This window comes from Nannospalax galili, unplaced genomic scaffold, assembly GCF_000622305.1.
Source record: "Nannospalax galili isolate Female #2095 unplaced genomic scaffold, S.galili_v1.0 scaffold940, whole genome shotgun sequence".
In the NCBI taxonomy this organism is placed as follows: Eukaryota; Metazoa; Chordata; class Mammalia; order Rodentia; family Spalacidae; genus Nannospalax; species Nannospalax galili.
In genome coordinates this window covers 1,346,138-1,365,879 of record NW_008346079.1, presented here as the reverse complement: position 1 = coordinate 1,365,879, position 19,742 = coordinate 1,346,138, and the positions used below count along the sequence as shown (strand labels likewise).

The 19,742-nt window shown below is 46.4% G+C and overlaps 1 long non-coding RNA gene across 2 annotated transcripts; it reads right to left on the bottom strand.

The window, feature by feature from the left end:
* Positions 1–1,786: 1,786 nt before the first annotated feature.
* Positions 1,787–12,181, bottom strand: LOC103741520. 2 transcript variants are annotated; one of them, XR_003850973.1, is made up of 4 exons: positions 11,724–12,181; positions 10,766–10,982; positions 8,055–8,232; positions 1,787–2,350 (listed from the first exon to the last, which is right to left on the bottom strand). It is a non-coding gene; the product is annotated as an uncharacterized LOC103741520 (long non-coding RNA). The 2 variants fall into 2 exon arrangements; XR_607579.3 differs by lacking the exon at positions 10,766–10,982 and having other exon boundaries at positions 11,724–12,171.
* Positions 12,182–19,742: the final 7,561 nt, after the last annotated feature.

Here is a 19,742-nt window from a genome sequence, read left to right as displayed (position 1 = left end):
ATAGCTAAGCAGGTGTCTAACCGCAGGGTGTTTCAAAGACAAACAGACTCATTATTTCAGAACTTCCTCGGCCCCTGACATTTCCCCCTTATTCTTTATATATATTAGCTGAGCGCCTGTCTTAGGCTATGTGATGGGCCTCCCAGGGTGGGATCTCAACGAGCAGAGCCTCTGTCTTAGGCTACGTGAGCGGCCTCCCCTTTGTCAGTGGCAAGGACTTCGGGGGCTCACGCTAATCCCGTCATTGAGTACTCTGCAGCAGATCTGCCGCCACGCCTGGGCATCACAATAATCCCGTCATTGATGTCTCTGCTTTTACTTAGCCCAACGGCTAAATTTTAGCTGGAATCCATGTGGATCATCAGTGTGATCCTCTCAGGGTTCTATACAAGTGTCAGGATCATGGCCAGACTGAAGTCGGGTATAATATACAGCGGGAGATGAGGAACTAATTTGTTCTTTTATGAATCTGATAAGCCGCTGGAACAACCAGGGTCCTAAGGAAACTACTATAATTAATCCTACTAATGGTCCTAATACAGAGGGAAGTAGGGTGGTTAACCAAGGGGAAGAAGAAAATCAATTTTGATACCAGGCTTCTTGTTTTTCGCGATTTCTTTTTCTATCTTCTAAGGCATTTTTAAGAATTTTCATACTATTTTGTACTATGCCAGTATTATCAATATGAAAACAGCATTCTTCTTTTAAAGCTGCACAAAGCCCTCCTTGTTGGAGGAATAACAAATCTAGTCCTCTGCGGTTCTGCAGGGCGACCTCGGCTAACGAGGAAACAGATTTTGACAGGTCAGTTATGCCTTGCTGGAGACGAGAAAGGTCCTCATCTATGGTTCTTTGTAAGGCCTCAAACTGCTGGTCTGTACATATTAAGGAAGCAATCCCAGTTCCTGCCCCTACAGCCCCCATTCCAAGGAGAAGAGAGACAGTGTGAGCGGAGATCGGTTCTCTGCGTTGTCGGATGTGGGTCTCTTCATCAGCTGTATTCCAGAGGGTAAAGAATTCTGATCCCTCTCTATACTTTATCCTTGGTAAAAGTTGGACTAGGAGACAAACGTCTGACCTGTTAAAGAGTGTATCTATAAAGATACAAGAGGTTAGACCCGAATGACAGAGCCACCATGCCTGGGGGGGCCTTTGGAGGACAGTGGCATTTCTCCCTGGGATAAAGGTTTCATTGCAGAATTTACTGGTTGAATTTGTCAACAGTTTCGTTCCAATGCATTGGCCTCTTCCTACTATTTGAAGTACCATTAGCGTGGGGGCGTAGGTGCTGCAATTGTCTGTATTGTTATGGGCAAGAGATGCTAAGCTTTGGTTGGGGAAGCTTGTAACAACAGTGTCATAGAAGGGGGGGTTCGCATTAAGGCAGAGCCAGCAATCTTTAAGCGTTTGGTTCGTTTCTCGTGAAGCATAATAGGTGGCATTAATTAATTTAAGGACCATACTTTCAGTTTATTTGGGAGAGGCAAAGACAGCTGGGTCGTGGTCCTTGGTTTTATTAGAGTGGGATGTAGTTTGATTAAGCTTCGCAAAAGTTGGACTAGATTCTTGATTATTACCCACTGGAGACTTTTTAAGTTTAATCTTAAAGATTAAGCCGTCATCATATCTTTCCTTATACATCCTTATACCCCAAGTATAGCTCTTTGTTAACCAATTATCTTCTGACACTTTTTTTCCTTTTTCTGTAAAGGTTATTTTTAATGTATTGCACCATTTATTTATGCAATTGTTTGTAGATCTTTCTTTCCACATCTTACTCCACTCATGGTCAGAAACATAGTATTTATTAGTAAAATTATACTTAACAATGATGTAATCCCAACTGGAAGAGGGATTCCAATATGCCTCTCCAGTGGTTTCACAGCCCCAGTTTTTGCAGTAAAAGTCCACTAAGCCACCACATTTGGGATTACTCTCAGTGGGGCGGTGGGTGTAGCTGGGGCAAACATAAAATTCTAGAGTGGATAACTGTGCTCTTCTCTCTGCACGACCGCACCCACCCCAAGGATCTAGGCCAAAGCGTCCCTTTGGGCTTTCTTCCGTAGGGGGTTGAGCGAAAAGCTTTGCCTCTAGTCCTTCTAGGTCCCAGTTTGCTGGGGCCCCCAAAGCCAACTGGCATAAGTCTGGGTATAACTCTGGCCACCAGATTGTATTTGTCACTTTAGAAGTAGACCAAATGGGAGAATTGGCGTAACCTATGACCTCCCAAGTATAATTCCAAGTAGTATGGATGGAGGTCCCAGCCGTCCCCCCTGTAGATGGCGAGGTCACGACAGCAAGGAGCAGGAGTGTTGCCAGTGGGCAGCGCATCTTCTTTGTCTCACAGGATCTAAAAATAAAAAAAAAAGGAAGGAATATTCTCAAGGCTCTAAGTCCTTGGTGTTGGGTTTAGAAAAAGGTTTAATGAGTCTTTCTGGGAGCCATTGTGCTCCTTGTTCTTGTAAATCATATACACAGGCGGAGCCTTTGGCCCAAATGAGCAATGGATCAAGGCCTTTCCATTTATTATCTTTGGGATCCTTCCAAAGAACTTGAGCAAAATTATCTTGTGATGAGGGGTGCCAGAGACAATCGGCAGCAGAATGTCCCTGTTTGTCTAAAGTAAGGAAGTTTAGCACAAAGAGGGCATGTGCTAATATATTCTTTACTCCTCCCCGCAGGGGGTATAGTGTTTCTTGGTTTTGTAATTTGAATAAGGTATTTTTTAGGGTCTGGTTCATTCGCTCTACCATACCTTGTCCTTGTGGGTTATAAGGGATCCCAGTGGTATGTTGGATCTTTAATTGAGAGCAGAATTGTTTGAACTTTTCACTAGAATAAGCGGGACCATTATCTGTTTTTAACCTTTTGGGGATCCCCATGGCAGTAAAAGCTTGTAACATATGAGAGATAACATCCCGGGCCGCTTCTCCTGAGTGGGCCGAAGCGAAAACAAAGCCGCTATAAGTATCTAGTGAAACATGGACAAACCTAAGCCTCCCAAAGGTAGGAACGTGAGTAACGTCCATTTGCCACAATTCTCCAGGTAGAAGGCTCCGGGGATTGGTCCCGGTGTGGGGCTCAGGCAAGAGGGTAAGACAATTTTTGCATTGTTTAACAATTTTTCTTGCTTGTTCTCGGGTTATTTTATATAAGAGTCTTAAGGATTGGGAATTCAAATGATGGATGTTATGAGCCTTTTGGGCTTGTAAATATCTATCTTCCTCCATAGTGAAGTAGATGTCTCTAGTAGAAATATCAGCTAGCTCATTACCCTTAGAAAGAGGTCCTGGTACGTCTGAGTGGGCCCTAATATGTCCAACAAAAAACGGGTGAGATCGGTGTCTTATTAGGACTTGTATCTCAGAAAATAGTTGGAAGGTATTAATACAGGGTTGTACCGTGGGTACCATCTCAATGACAGAAAGGGAATTGAATACAAATCTGCTACCGGTATATAGATTAAAAGGTGTCTTGGAGAAAACTTTAAATACAGTGACCGCTGCAGCCAGTTCAACTAGTTGGGCAGAGCAAAACGGGGTTTGGACTTCATAAGCTTGGTTGTCAACAACATAGGCAGCTTTCCCTGAACTTGAGCCATCTATAAAGACAGTTTTTGCTCCTATAATTGGTTCTTGTTTTGTAACATTTAGGAAAATAAAAGGGGTGGTTTTTAGGAATTGAATAACTTTATTTCCGGGGTAATGGTTGTCTATTTTACCCAGAAAGGTGGGGATGAATATGGACCAAATGTTTAAGTTTTGTTGGAGCCAATTTATTTGATCTCTGGAGTAAGGGGTGATTAGGGTCTCGGGGGGTCTCCCAAAGTAAAGGGTGGAGAGTCTAGTTCCTTCTAGGGCGATTTGTCCTACAAGGTCTGGGTAGGTAGGGAGTACCTTAGACGTCGAAGCAGACAAATGGACCCACATCAAGGATTGCGGGTCTTGCCAAAGGAAGCCTGTGGGTTTAAATTCTGTTGGGAAGATAATTAGATATATGGGTAGTTTTGGATTGAAATATCCTATATTTTGGGTAGCGATCACCTCCTCTACCTTGATGAGGGCTTGTCTGGCTTCAGGGGTAAATTCTCTTGGGGAAGTAGGGTCTGGGTCTCCAATCAATATATTATAGAGGGGTTTTAATTCCCCTGTGGTTAGCTTTAAATACAGGCGAAGCCAATTAATGTCGCCTTAAAGTCTTTGGAAATCATTTAAAGTATGAAATTTGTCCCTGCGTATTTGTATCTTTTGCGTTTGAATACTGTCTGCATGTAATTGGAATCCTAGAAAAAGGTAAGGGGGGGCGGTCTGTACCTTTTCAGGGGAAATATGGAGTCCTTTTTGAGATAGGGCTTGTACTATTTTTTGAGCTATCCATGTCACTTGGGCGTCCCGGGCAGCAGCGACCAAAATATCGTCCATATAGTGGATGATATAGGTATTGGGGTGTTGAACACGTATGGGGTCAATGATTTGGGCCACGAATTTCTGACAGAGGGTGGGAGAATTAGTCATCCCTTGAGGGAGGACTCTCCATTGATATCTAGGGTTAGGGCCACAATGGTTAGTTACAGGGATGGAAAATGCAAACCTTTCTCTGTCTTCAGGATGTAAGGGAATTGAGTAGAAACAGTCTTTAATATCTAGCACTTGTTTACAGTATCCTCTTGGGATAGGTACTGGGGATGGTAAACCAAGTTGAGTGGCCCCCATGGGTATCATGGTTTTGTTTACTTCCCTTAAGTCTTGAAGTAGTCTCCACTTATTATTTTTTTTTATTACAAAAATGGGTGTGTTCCACGGAGATGTTGAGGGCTCTAGGTGCCCTAGCAATAACTGTTCCTGCACTAATTGTAGAGCCGCTTGTATCTTAATTGCGGGCATGGGCCACTGATCTACCCAAACAGGAGTATTGGTTTTCCAACTGATTTTATCAGCTTGGGGTGCAGGAGGATCAGTGGCCTTTATGAAAAAGAGTATTCGTTGTTTTTATTTTACTTCCCAGCCCTTCTCTATTTGGGTTAGGTTGAGGCATAATAGGCTGAGTAATTCCTTGTTGCTTTTTTCCTAATCCCTGTCCTGGCAAATAACCTGTTTTGAGTAACATTTGTGTCACCTTATCTCCAGGGCTCATCATTAATATTCCCATTTGTGTCATAATATCTCTTCCCCAGAGGTTAACTGGGAGGTCAGAGACAACAAAAGGTTGAATATGCCCCAAATTTCCTTCCTTGTCCCTCCAGGACAATAGTTTAGAGCTTTGCATTGTGTTCTGAGTTTGGCCAATGCCCCTAAGGTGGGTAATGGAGAAGTCTAAGGGCCAAGCCTGGGGCCAACTTTTGCTGGAGAGGACTGTAACATCAGCCCCAGTATCTAACAATCCTCGGAAGGCTTTTCCCTCCAACCATAATGTCAGCAGGGGTCTGGACTCAGTCAGTTGTTGAACCCAAAAAACATCTGAGGATCCAGGGGAAGTTTGACCCCGCTGGGCATGTAGGTGGGAAAAGTTTCATGGGCTAGGTAATGGGAGTGCTTGTGCAATTTTTTGCTCTTTCCAAATAGTTACAGGTCCTTGAGGCGCTGTCACCAGGAATTTTATTTCTCCACTGTAATCATTGTCAACTACAGAAGGGATCACTAACAGACCCTTCACAGAAAGAGAAGCTCTACCAATTATGAGAAAAAATGTATTTGGTGGGGGGGGGGCCATATAGGCCAGTTTCTATGATTACTGTGCCATCCTCCGGTCTTATAATCCTGGAGGTGGAGGAACTGAGGTCCAGTCCTGCGCTTCCTGGGGTAGCTCTTGTCCAGCTCTCTGGAAATGTATTGGGACTGGGGTCTGGGTAGGAATGGATGGGCCCCGTGTTGGGGCCCTCCACCCGTTTCCCTGGACCGCAGCAAGAGGTTGGCCGCTGATGTCAGTTTGTGAGCGGCAGTCTCGAGCCCAGTGTCTACCTTTTTTACACTTCGGGCAAAGTCCAGGAACTGGCCTTATAGGGTTTTTTTCATTCCCCGTGTTTGGAGGGGTTCCCTTCCCTGGACAATACTTAGCGATATGGCCCGATTGGCCACAGGCAAAACATGAGTTAGAATAAAGTCTAGGACCTCTATTTTGTTGTAACATAGTTCCCATGGCTAATTGGATTGAGTATGTGGTGGAATCCACTTCATTACAGACCCTAATCATTCCTGCGAGATCTAAATTTTTTGCTCTCCCTCTCAAAGCCGCTTTACAGGCTGAGTTTGCATTCTCCAGAGCTAACTGTCTAACCAAAAGGTTATCTCCCTCGTGTATTCCTAAGGTTCTCTCTGCTGTCTCTTGTAGTCTTGCCACGAACTGCGGGAAAGGTTCCTGAGGGCCCTGAATTATCTTACTTAAGGGTGTAGTGACTGCTCCAGGAGTGGGCAGCGCTCTCCACGCCGTCAGGGCAGCTGTGTTTGTTTGGAGTAGTAGCCCTGGGGAGAGGTTTTTCTGTGATTGTTCCGAGGCGAATTTCCCCTTACCAGTAATTTTATCTACTGTCCAGCTCGCGTGACCATCCTTTTTATTGGCTGATGCGAACTGCTCTGCCTTTTCTATGAATTCAGTTTTCCAAGTCAGATATTGTCCTCTACTTAAGACTGACTGAGTAATCTGGTGCCATTCACAAGGCAATAAGGCTCCTCCTCCTGCTAGTGCTTCTAAGATTGCTAAAGTGAAAGGGGCTCCGGATCCGTAATCTCGGACCGCTGAAAACAATTGTTTAATATGCTTGAATTTAAGTTTTTTGTAAATCAGGGGTTTGGCAGGAGGTTCCTCATCTGTATCTTCTTCGGAACTACTTAAAATCACTTGTTTCGCTTTATTTTAATTTTAACTGGTACACCTTTGTTGCCTCTTTGTCTACGGGAACTCCCCGAGTCTTCTTCCGAGGCGCTTCCCTTTTGAGATCTGCCTCTAGAGCTATTTTTTGTGTTCTCTGAACTTTTATAAGAGCTAGTTTCGCTTTCGGGTTTGTCTCTATTCTCTGAGTCATCTGTTGTTTCTGAATGTCGGGCTCCTTCCTCCTCGGAGTCCGAGGAGGTGGAGGAGACGACCACTCGTTTTTTCTTTTGACTAACCTTTTGGGTCTGAGATCGAGTCATTACTGGGAACCCGAATTTTTGTATTTTGTATCCTTTTTGATTATGTATTTTAGGATCTTGGCTCTTATCTGTCAATCTTTTTTCTAGGTTGTGGACTCTAAGAGATAAACTTTGAAAGTCTTTTTGTAATTGGGGAGTTCTTTTTGTTCCTATAGTAGATTGTGACATATCGGCTTTTTGCATAGCCTTGAGTGGGGGAGCTGAAGGGATGGTGGGAGCATTATTAAAGTAAGAGGTCCCACGACGGCCTGTGGGGAGTAGTTTTGTGGAGGTGGTCGGGACCTAGCATATTTAGCCGCTTCTTGTTCTAGCTGTTCTTCCTTCTCGGGGTTAAGCCAATTGTCTGAATCGGGAAAGGTATCTAGGACAGGATATATTTTCTTTATTCCTCTTTCTGTTTCATTATAATCTGGTGGGAGGAGAGGCCGGGCAAGGATAGGGTCTGGAGGAATCGGGCTGTCAATTATGGATGGTGCGGGGGGAAGGATCTCTCACTTTATGTCTGAAAGAAGATTCAGGGCTGTTTAGGGGGTCCGAATTATCTTTTACAACTGGTTCTGTCCGTCCCGAAGGGGAGGAGCAGCGACTCAGAAAATCTTCGGTTAAGACGGGAGTGTCCTCCACTTCTCTCAGCCTCACCTAGAATATCTCCTACTAGGCCGTACAGAAAGAACTTGTCAGGAATATTTTTTCCCTTTTCTATGTGCTTGTTAAAATCTTTTCCTACTTTTGCCCAAGAATGTGGGTGTATTTCAGGGCCCGTCAGCACGAGCCATGGGCAATGGGAATCAACATAAGAAAAAAATTCAACTAGATCTTTCTTTTTTATTCTCACTCCCTTCTCCCTACAGGGCTCCTTTATACCTTTGATAAAGGCAGCCTCCTTTGACAAATTCTTGCCCATAGTAAGTTGTGATGGTCCCTTACCTTCTGCTTTTCTCGGTCAGCGTGAGCGGCACCACCGAGGGGATATGCTTCTTCTATTCTTTACTGGAGCTCCAACCGCCGGATCCGTCAGGTAGCCCACCGTACCTCGAGCCCCACGTTGGGCGCCACCTGTCCAGTCCCGCTGGACCTGTTATTGGTGGGGTCGAGGGGGCAGCTCCTAAAAGAGAACCATGGGGGAGAGAAGAGAGGGAACCAAGTGCACAAGAAAGGCAAGGAGTCGCTTCTGAGTTGCGTCAAGGTTCGTTTATTGAGTGGTAAGCAGGCCTTTTATACTACAAATCTAGGACAGTGGAAAAACCCCAGAAGCAGTGGAAAAACCGAAGAAGGTTTGTGGGGGCGGGGGGGGGGGGGGGGGTGGGTGTCGGTTTTAGGTCTGCTTCCTCTTGCAACAGAACTTCCTTATAGCTAAGCAGGTGTCTAACCGCAGGGTGTTTCAAAGACAAACAGACTCATTATTTCAGAACTTCCTCGGCCCCTGACAGAGTCCAGGCCAGGCATGGTGGTGCACACCTTTAATCCTAGCACTCAAGAGATAGAGGCAGGTGGATCTTTGAGACTAAGGCCAGCCTGGTCTGCATAGTGAGTTCCAGGCCAACAAGGGCTGCATAGTGAGATTGTCTCAAAAAAAAAAGAACTGATACCCTTCCCAGAGACCAGCTGAGAACACAAGCAAATAGACCAGCAGAGTCACAAAGCTCTTAGGAGGTAACTCAGGAGGGATCCTGAAGATCCAGGACAGCTTTTTAGAAATGACATCAAAGCCATAGTCTATGACCGAAATAACTGATACACCAGACCTTGCCAAAGTTTGAAATTTATTCTTGGGGTTGGAGAGATGGCTCAGCAGTTAAGCGTGCTTACTACACTTGCAGAGAACCTGAGTTCAGTTCCCAGCATCCATGTCGGGTGGCTCACAACCACTGGTAACCCTAGCTCCAGGGAATCCAATGGCCTCTTCTGACCTTTGCAGACACCTGCATGCATATGCATACACATACACAATAAATAATAATAATAATAGTGGCCTGAGAGATGGCAGGGTTCAGTCCACAGCACCCACATGGCAGCTCACAACCATCTGTAGGAGCTCACAACCAGTTCTAGGAGATCTAGCGCCCACTTCTGGCTCTATAGGCACTGCATGCACAGAGTGCATATACGTACACTCAGGCATACAAATATAAACATAAAATAAGTCTAAAAAAACACTTTTCAGGCTGGGTATAGTGATGCACACCTTTAATCCCCGTGTTCCGGAAGCAGGGGCATGCAGATCTCTGTTGATCTCTGTGAGATCAAGGCCAGCCTGGTCTTCATAGCAAGTTCCTGGCCAGCTGGGACTATAGGGAAATCCTGTCTCAAAAAAAAAAAAAAACTTTTAAAAAAAAGACAGCATAAGCCAGGCGTGGTGGCACATGCCTTTAGTCCCAGCACTCAGGAGGCAGAGGCAGGCAGATCTCTGTGAATTCAAGGCCAGCCTGGTCTACATAGTGAGTTCCTGGACAGCTGGGGATACAGGGAGACCCTGTCTCAAAAAGACAAAAAAAATAAAAATAAAAAAACGCACAAGAAGAGAGTCCACAGACTTGGACAAAGTATTTACAAAAGGTCCATCTGATAAAAGACTGTAACCCAAACTATGACTAATTCTTAAAACTGAACAGTAAGGACAAACAACATTTAATAACATTGAATAAATGAGTCCATACCCCCAGCCTCACCCTCATCAAGGACGATACACAGATCATCGAAAAAATCACAGGAAAAGATGCTGTACATCAGGAGGTTATGATGGAATGGGATTAAAATGTCAGTGAGGTGCCACCTCACACTGATGAGAGTGGCCAAAACCTGGACCTTCAACAATGTGGGGGGCTCACAAGACCATGGAGCAGCAGGGACCCCCCCCATGGGTGGGAATGTAAAATGGAATGTCCATTTTGGAAGACAGCTTGGCAGTTTTGTTAGCACTAAATACAGTTGCTATACACACACTCCTTGATATGTACATGTTTCTTTCCACGAAAATCTGCACATGGATGTTTATAGGTTTGCTTATAATTGCCCAACCTTAGAAACAGCCAAAATGCCCTTTGGTAGATGAATGGATTAATGAGATGTGCAGTCTCCAGATGATGAAGTGCTGTTCACTAATGCAAGAACTGCACTGCACTGTCAGGGCTGGAGAGATGGCTCAGTAGTTAAGAGCACTGACCGCTCCTCCAGAGGACCTGGGATTCCCAGCACCCACACAGCAGCTAACAACCATCCTTAACTCCAATTTCAGGGGATTGGACAGTCTTTCTGACCTCCTCTGCACGACACAGGTGCACTTACATGCAGACAAAACACTCATACACATAAAATAAAAATAATAAAAAATCGGGGCTGGAGAGATGGGTCAGAGGTTAAGAGCACTGGCTGCTCTTGCAGAGGATGCAGGTTCGATTCCCAGCACCCACATGGCAGCTAACAACTGACTATAACTCCAGTTCCAGGATGCCCTCTTCTGACCTCCACAGGCATTGAACAACATGGGTGCTCTTACATACATGCAGGCAATATAGATAAAATAAAAATAATAAAAATTTTTAAAAGTAAAATAACAATAAAGTAAAATAAGAGAAATGAACTATCAATCCACAAAAAAAGCCTGGAGGAGGCTCCTGTTACTACATGAAAGGAGCTACCTGCAGAGACTTCAAGAATCCAACTGCACAACCTTCTGGGTAAGGCAAAAGTATGGACATGTGAAACGTCTTTGGTGGCCAGGAGTGGTTGGGGCATGAGAGCTTGGGAGCAGAGAGAATGCTTGGTGAGGTTCTGTAACCACGGGTTGTGGCCTGGGCAATTTCCGGGGCTCCCAGGATCTTCCAGCCACTGGAAATCTATCCACTGAGCGCAAGCCTGTCCAGAACGAGAGGGAAGTGGAGAGTGCGTTCCATAACCCTCTGGTGCCCTCTGTCCACACTCACCTCATCCCAACAGCCCTGTAAACACTGTAATTATTTCCACCTTAAAATTAAGCACTTTCCTGAAGGGTCCTAAGGATCAAAACCCAGAAAGCCTTGTGCATGCTAGGCAAACACTACCACTGAGCTACATCCCTAGCCCCCTCCACCTTAAAATTAGGGATCAAAGAAACAGAGAAGTTGAGAGACAAGTGGGGGTCCTGCTGTTCCCTGAGATCAGACTGGGATTCCAGGTGAATTCCCTCCTGCCCAGGGCAGAGTTCTTCACAAAGAGGCCAAGGCTAAGCCCGTAGTTTGGCAGGAGGATGAAATCAGGGTTCAAGAAACACTGAACTATGGGCTATGGCGCTTGTGATGATAGATAATGTCCCTTGTCTTCCCAGGGAAAGGTCTAGAGATCCGATGGGGAGGGCTGGTGTTGGGGAGTCTCTGAAAGCCTCTCTCATTGATCCCCATCTCCTCCATTGTCTTCCTGCAGACCAAAGAAGTTTGAATATGACTTATCTCCCAAATATTAAATTCTCTGAATAGCTTATAACTGTCCTCCACCCAACCTATCCCTCAGCCTAAGTCCATGGTACCCCAAACAAACCCCAAAGCTGTCCCACCCTCAGGCCGACACATCTATCATTCTATTTGTAGACCCGCATTAATTCAAAAATATTTTCTCACTCACCAGCTCCTTAGAGAAAAGAGATTTCTGGTGGCAGAGTTGAGCTCCCACTGTCTCCACTGCAAAAGCAGAAGGTGCTGGGTCCGCTGAAGAGCTTCCGGCAGCCCCGGGTACAGCGAGCGCAGAGCTGCACAGGTCTGTCTTCACCTGCAATTCCAAGTCTAGTGTGCTTGTGTGGCCACTGCAGAGAAGAAAAGGGCTAGCCTCCACCCTGAAGGGAGTGTAAGGAGAGGAACTTATCTCCAGCTGCTGTGCTGCCCTCCCCAGAGTCCGGCCAACAGGAGGGAGCAGCCCAGCAGCCCAACAGCCCCACTGCCTTAGAGCACCGATTTCCAGGAACAGAAAAGTGAAACCAAACCTCCCTAAACACTTCCCCCAAACGGACTGATTTCCAGGAATAGAAACTGAAAGTCACCAGGACGCATTGTTAGTGTGCTTTTGTTGTGATGACCAGTGCAGGGTGCAGGAGGCCCGGCAGGAGGTTCTCAGTGACTGAAAAGGCTGAACCAGGGCATACAAACCTGAGTCCTGGGTTGGTCACTCAGGGCCTCCTACGCAGTCTACACAACCAGCCCCAATAGGGTTACTAGAACAATGTGTTTACACTCCTGATCCTGGGTGCAGACTTTTGAAAGCTCTCCGAATTTCTTCATTAACTTATGGTGGGCTCTGGGCAAAACTTGACATCCCATACAGGAAGGAAAAGTGTTTACACAGGCTCAGTAATTTGCTAGAAAAGCACACAGAACTCAGGAAAGTACTGTACTTAACAGTTATGACTTTATTATAAAGAGACTGTGTAGGGTGAGGTCTGAAAGGGAGCATAGATTCTCTCCTCCCTGCCCCTTGGAGGGGACACGTCCCCTTCGAAGCACAGTAGTGCATGTATCTTATAATCCAGGGTTTGTGTTGGATGTCTGCCCAGCCGCCTTTCCCTACAGTGTTCCCAAATCACAACCCTCCAATCACCTGGGCCCACTGGAAGACACGCTGTCCTCTTCACTAGAATTGATCTAGAGAATATAGTAATATCCTTCTGGTCTGGGTGGGAGATGGGGATTGCCCAAGTTGAGAACCACCGACTACATTAACAGAAAAAAAAAAAAGAGAAAAATTGCCAATATTGAAATAGAAACTGGACATCACTGCACATACAAACACTACGTGGTCTAGTAATCTCCTGTGCCTAGCTCTAGCAATCTAAAAGTGCAAACCCATCACAGCTCTGTACGTGAAGTCCAGCAAGACTGGGCTAAAATCAAGACATCTTTCAAGGCCAGGCTGAGAATGAGGCTCAGTTGGTAGAGTGTCTTGCCTAGTGTACATGAAGGTCTGGGTTCCATCCCCAACACCACATAAACTAGGCATGGTGGCACATGCCTATAATTCCAGCATTTGGGAGTTAGAGGCAGAAGGATCAAGAATTCAAGGTAAAGGGAGTTCAAAACCAGCTCCGGCTACTTGGGAACAACTCAATAAATAAAAAAATTTTAAATAAGATAAAGGCATGCACCTTTAATCCCAGTACTCAGGAGATAGAGAGAGAGGCCAGCCTGGTGTACATAGTGAGTTCCAGACCAGCCAAGGCTACATAGTGAGACCCTGTCTCCAAATAAATAAATAAATAAATAAATAAATATAAACTAAAAAAATATTAAAAAATAAATATCAGAATAGGTGCTGGAGAGATGGCTCAGAGGTTAAGAGCACTGGCTGCTCTTGCAAAGAACCAGGGTTCAATTCCCAGCACCCACATGGCACCTAACAATCATCCATAACTCCAGTTCCAGGGGATCCAACACTCTCTTCTGGCCTCTGTGAGCATTGTATGACATAGGTGCACTCACATACACATAAAACAAAAATGAAAAAATAAAATACCAGAATAATCCTTTGTATAATGCATAAATTCAATCTATAATGAAAATCCTTTTTTGCTGAGAAGCCAGATGAGGAGGCTTCACTGGTGAGGTTTGGTTTTTGCTTTTGCTTTTTTTTTTTGGCTTTTTGAAACAGGGTTTTCCTATAGCCCCAGCTGTCCTGGAACTCACTATGTAGACCAGGCTGGCCTTGAACTCTCAGAGATCTGCCTGCCTCTGCCTCCTAAGTGCTGGGAATAAAGGTGTGCACCACTATGACTAGCTTTACTGGGTGGTTTTATCCAGCTTGTGAAGAACTGAGGCCTAGCCTTTCTGTAGAACTTTTCATAGACAGAGCTTTGGGGAGAGAGAAGAGCCCAGCAGGAAGGCTCTGGCAATTCCACCTCTCCACTTCTAAGTGCTGCCGGCTCCTGGTTTTCTAGTTTGTGGATGTTTTGGTTCCCTGGTTAGTCCATCAGAAGTACAGCAATCTGGTTTGAAATACTAAAGTGGGTGTTTTCCTGACCACATCCCCTCTGATCCAGAGGATGTGGAAACAGTTATGTGAGGTAAAGGCCCTGAGAGACTAGGAGAGACTCCTAAGGAGGAGGCTCTGCTGAAGATAAAGGCCATCCCAAGCCACCACTGGGAGGAAGCACAGCCTGTGCTCCGCATCCACACCCCTGAGCTCTACATCCCTGTGCTGTGCACCCCTGCGCTCTGCCGCTCCCCACTCTGTTTCATCAAAGTTCCATGGAGATATTTTGTTTAATATTTTATTTATTATTTTTATGTGTACAAGTGTATTGCCTGCATGTATGTGAGTGCACCCGTGTGGTGTAATGCGGTGGAGGTCAGAAGAGGGCTTCGGATTCCCCTGGAACTGGAGTTAAGGAGGGTTCGTTGTCGCCATGTGGGTGCTGGGACTCAAACCCAGGTCCTCTGCAAGAGCAGTCAGTGCTCTCAACCGCTGAGCCATCTCTCCAGCCCCCCATGGAGATATTTTAAAAGAATTTCTTGGCAATGTTTTCCCTTTTATTAGTACCAATTGTACACGCCACACAACGGGCACTAGCTTAGAAGCTGTTTAACACAGCAGCTTTTCCCTTATCTTAAGAGGAAAAAAGCAAACATTTCCAGACCCAGATCCTGCCTGGCAGACTGAACGGAGCCAGGTTTACAAGCCCTGCTTTTCCTGATTCCCCCTGCTTGATATTTCCCCCAAAACTTCTCCCCCCCTTCTGCACCCTATAGCCCCCGTATATAAGTCCCAGCTCACAACCTGTGGGCTGACATCTTTCCCTTCTCCGAGGGAAACGTGTCCCGTGTGAAATAAAGCTGTATCCCGCTGAGAGTTCTATCTGTGCCTCGATGCCTCATCCTTCATCCGCTCGCTCTCCACCCAAACCTTTTACCTATCACTTTGTGCCAACAGTTTCTTGGCATTTCCATACACCCCGTATATAAGTCCCAGCTCACAACCTGTGGGCTGACATCTTTCCCTTCTCCGAGGGAAACGTGTCCCGTGTGAAATAAAGCTGTATCCCGCTGAGAGTTCTATCTGTGCCTCGATGCCTCATCCTTCATCCGCTCGCTCTCCACCCAAACCTTTTACCTATCACTTTGTGCCAACAGTTTCTTGGCATTTCCATACACGTGTGTGATATACTCTGGTTGTATTTAGCCCTCCTGCCCACATGAATGGAGTTCAGTGGACTATCTGCCCTCCTGCCCACATGAATGGAGTTTAATGGGCTATCTGCATGCAGTATACCGCACATACTGACCAGTGCAAGCATCTTCCCAGCCCCCAGGCCCTGGAATCACCCCTGCAGTTCCCCGTTCAGCATCTGTATGTGGGAACGTGCTGGATTTGTCTCTGCCTTACTAGCACAATACCTTCCATTCCACCATTTGGCCCAGCCCTTCGGCTGTCTCTGTGCCTTGTTTCATACCCACTAGTTGCTGGGCTGACACCCCCATCAGTGGTGAGGAGTGCCCTGACTGGCAGCTGCCTCTTCTGTGTGCTGATTTAATGTTCTTTGCTATCTACCCAGGAGTGACAGAGTTGGATCTCATAGCAGTTCTACTAAATGATATTTTTATATGTTTTGTGGCTGTTGATATTTCCTTCATGAGAAAGGAAAATACATTTGGATCACTTGCCTTTTTAAAAATTGATTCCAGCTGGGCATGGTGGGGCAGGCCTTTAATCCCAGCACTCAGGAGGCAGAGGCAAGTGGATCTCTGTGAGTTCAAGGCCAGCCTGGTCTCCATTGGGAATCCAGGCCAGCTGTGACAACAGGGAAACCCTGTCTCAAAGGAAAGATAGGCAGAGGCAGGTGGATCTCTGTGAGTTCAAGGCCAGCCTGGTCTACATAGTGAGTTCAAGGACAGCTGGGGCTACAGGGAGTCCCTGTCTCAAAAAGATGAAAAAAAAAATCAAGGAAAGACTCCCTGGGGGGAAAAAATTGATTCCTGGGGTTGGAGAGATGGCTCAGCAGTTAAGAGCACTGGCTGCTCTTGCAGAGAATCCAGGTTCCATTCCCAAAACTCACATGGTGTCTTAGTTTGTTCTTCACTGCTATGACAAAATACTCTGACCAATACCAACTTGTGGGGGGGGGAAGGGTTTATTTATCTTACATCTCCCAGGTCACAGTTCATCAGGGAGCCCAAGGTAGGAACTCAGGCAGGAACCTGGAGGCAGGAGCTGGAGCACAGGCCATGGAGGTACGCTGCTTACTGGCTTGCTCTCTCGCCCCTGCTCAGCCTGATTTCTTATACAACACAAGCCCACCTGCCCAGGGGTGGCACCACCCACAGTGGGCTGGGCCCTCCCACATCACTCATCAAGAAGATGCCCCTCAGACATGGCCACAGGCCAGTCCAATAGAGGCAATTCCCCAATTGAGGCTCCCTCAACCCAGGTGTGTCAAGTTGACACTAAAGCTGTGCAGCACACATGGCGACTAACAACTGTCCGTAACTGCAGTTCCTGGGGGATCCAACACCCTCTTCTGACCTCTGTGGGCCCTGCACGACATAGGTGCACTTACATACATGTAGGCAGTATACTCATACATATAAAATAAAAAGATGTTGACTGGCCAGGTGTGGTTGTTGATCCCAGCCCTTGGGAGGCAGAAGTGGGTGGATCAAGGCCAGCCTGGTCTACAGAGCAAGTTCCAGGCCAGCTGGGGCTACAGGAAGACTGTGTCAAAAAAAAAAGAAGAAAAGAAAGAGAGAATGTGACTGTGATAGTTTAATGGGGCTAGAGGGATGACAGTGTCGGAGTTCAGTTCCCAATACCCATGTGAGTTGGCTCAAAACTACCTGTAACTCCAGCTCTAGGGGGTCCCACGCCCTTTCTGGTTCCCACGGGTACAGCACTCGTGCCGCACATACACAGACTCACACATAAGTAAAAATTTTTAAATAATTTTTTTTTCTTTTCTTTTTTTTTTTTTTTTTTGGTCCTTTTTGTTGCGGGTTCTCCTCAGGCCAGCTGTGAAGACACTGACCTGGATCGGGTCCCCTGTCGATTAGGGGGAGGCAAGAGGCGCAGAGTCACGACACACAGACCCAGGGAGCTGGGTAGAAGGAAGCACTAGGCGAGGTGCTGCAGGCTGGGTTAATGCAGGAGGGGGCAGACCTTATATCTCCCTTTTCTCCGCCCCCAAGTCGCTTTAGTCAGCGCATCATTTTCTGATTGGTCCGCGCCACGCAGTCTGTCAGCAGTCACTGGGCTTGTGAGCAGGGTACCGAGGCATGGGCTCCTTTTGGCGGGCTTTGCGACCAAGAAGTGAAGTGAATTCTCGCTGAATCCCAGGGCTCTGGGTCCGCGCCATCTTTGGAGGCCTCCTGATACACTTTTGAGACAGGGTCTCCCTGTAGCTCCAGCTGTCCTGGAACTCACTATGTAGACCAGGCTGGACTTGAACTCTCAGAGATCCACCTGCCTCTGCCTCCCAAGTGCTGGGATTAAAGGCATGCGCCACCATGCCTGGCTTAAATAACTTTAAAATAAACGTTTTCCAAAATGTTGTGGGTTTGTTTTTGGTATTTTTGAGACAGGGTCTCTCTGTAGTCCCATAGTCCCAGCTGTCCTGGAACTCACTATGTAGACCAGACTGGCCTTGAACTCACAGAGATCCACCTGCCTCTGCCTCCCAAGTGCTGGGATTAAATATTTTTAATGATAGTTTAAGCAGTTACAGGTAGTAACTGGAGTTGCAGGTAGTTGTGAGCCAGGCAGAGACAGGCAGATCTCTGTGCAGTCAAGGCCAGCTTGTTCTATATGGTGACAGGCCAGTTGGGGCTGCAGGGAGACCCTGTCTCAAAAAGACCCCCCTGCAAAAGAGAGTTTATTATTGGGAAACCCATAATATAACATACCATATTAATATATCTAAGCAGGGGCAGGATGGATCAGTGGTAGAGTGTTTACCTAACATGCCTAAAGCCCAGGGTAGGCTCGATGCCTAATACAGAAAACCCCCCCATTAGCTGTAGACAAGTGAGTCTGTTCTGTTCAGTTGCCTACGTGTCTGGGACAGATACATCTTTTAATGTCATGCTATTTTTGTTATTGTGGCTCTGTATCCTGTAGCGAGACTGGCCCCAAACTCATGATCCTTAGCATTTAATGGTACCTTGTTATTTACCAAGCTCTGTGCCAGTATTTTTACACTGAAGAAGTTACTAAAGGATGGAAGGGCCTTGCATGTTCCTGTATTTGAGTAATTTTGTTAAAATGTTCATACTACTGAAGCAATCAACATCAAAATATCAATGCCATTCCTCACAGAGCAGGACAACCATCCCTAAAGTCACCTGGAAGCACAAAAGAGCCCAATCTCGAGCAAAGAGAACCAAGCCCAGGCCTGGCATGGCGGCAGTTCTGTAGTCCCAGCACTCAGAGGGGTGAGGTAGGAAGACAGAGTTCAAGGCCAGCCTGAGGTACATAGCAAGGCCCTGTCCCAAGACAGAGACAGAGAGACTCAGAGAGGCAGAGGAGGAGAAAGAGGGAGAGGGGAGCAGAGGGAGGAGGGGATGCTATCCCTTCATCCCTCATCCCTTTGAGCCAGGCGGTACCATTTTCTGCTCCTGGGTGGTGAGTGCCACCTATGGTCTTAATTTAGAATGCACCGCTGAGACTGGGTCACGCCTTCTCAGAATCTGAACTCACCTTGAAAAATGAACTAAGTAAGATCTAAAAATAGTAAGGGCACCTTTGGTAGGGGACAGGAGGCAGGCTCTGCTCCATCAGAAGTGAGTTTTCAAGTCAAAGAGGTTTTGTAGTTTTAGTGTATCCTGTAATTTCAAGTTACTGTTAAAACAGAAGATACAATCTATAATCCACACTGGTTTGTGAAGCCTTGAAACACTGCAATGAGACAGCTGAGGGCTGTGCTCACCTCCACCCACCCTCCCCTGGTCCCAAGAGAAAAAATCAGTGAAATTAGAATGAGTCTCCTCTGTGACTTTTTTTTTCAACTTTATGAGCATGTGTGTAAGTGCACCCATGCAGTGCAATGCCTGCGGAGGTCAGAAGAGGGTCTCCGATCCCCTGGAACTGGAGTTAAAGATGGTTGTTAGCTGCCATGTGACTGCTGGGACTCAAACCTGGGTCCTCTGCAAGAGCAGCCATCTCTCCAGCCCCTCTTCAATGGCTTTCGACCCCAGACATCTGCAGCACAGAGGGGAAAGTTAACCCTTCACAGCTGACCAAAGCCTGGCCACTCTGTTCTGCATCTAAAGCCAATTTTGCTTTCCAAACTGCAAACACATAACAAATACACCCATGGGTCAAGAGATGGACAAAGCCTTGTGAATATTTTTAATGTATTTGTGTGTGTGCCCGAATGCATGTATGTATACCAGGTGCGTGCAGGTGCCCACAGAGGCAGGCAGTTGTGAGCAGCACAAGGCTGCTGGGAACCGCACCTCGGTCCTCTGTAAGAGCAGCAAGTTCTTGCCAGGCGTAGCGGCATGTGCCTTTTATCCCAGCGCTTGGGAGGCAGAGACAGGTGGATCTCTGTGAGATAGAGGCCAGCCTGGTTCACATCAGGTGGGCTGTGACTAGGGAGACCCTGTCAAAAAACAAAACAAAAAGAGCAGCAAGTTCTTTTAATCGTCAAGCCATCACTCCAGCTCCTTG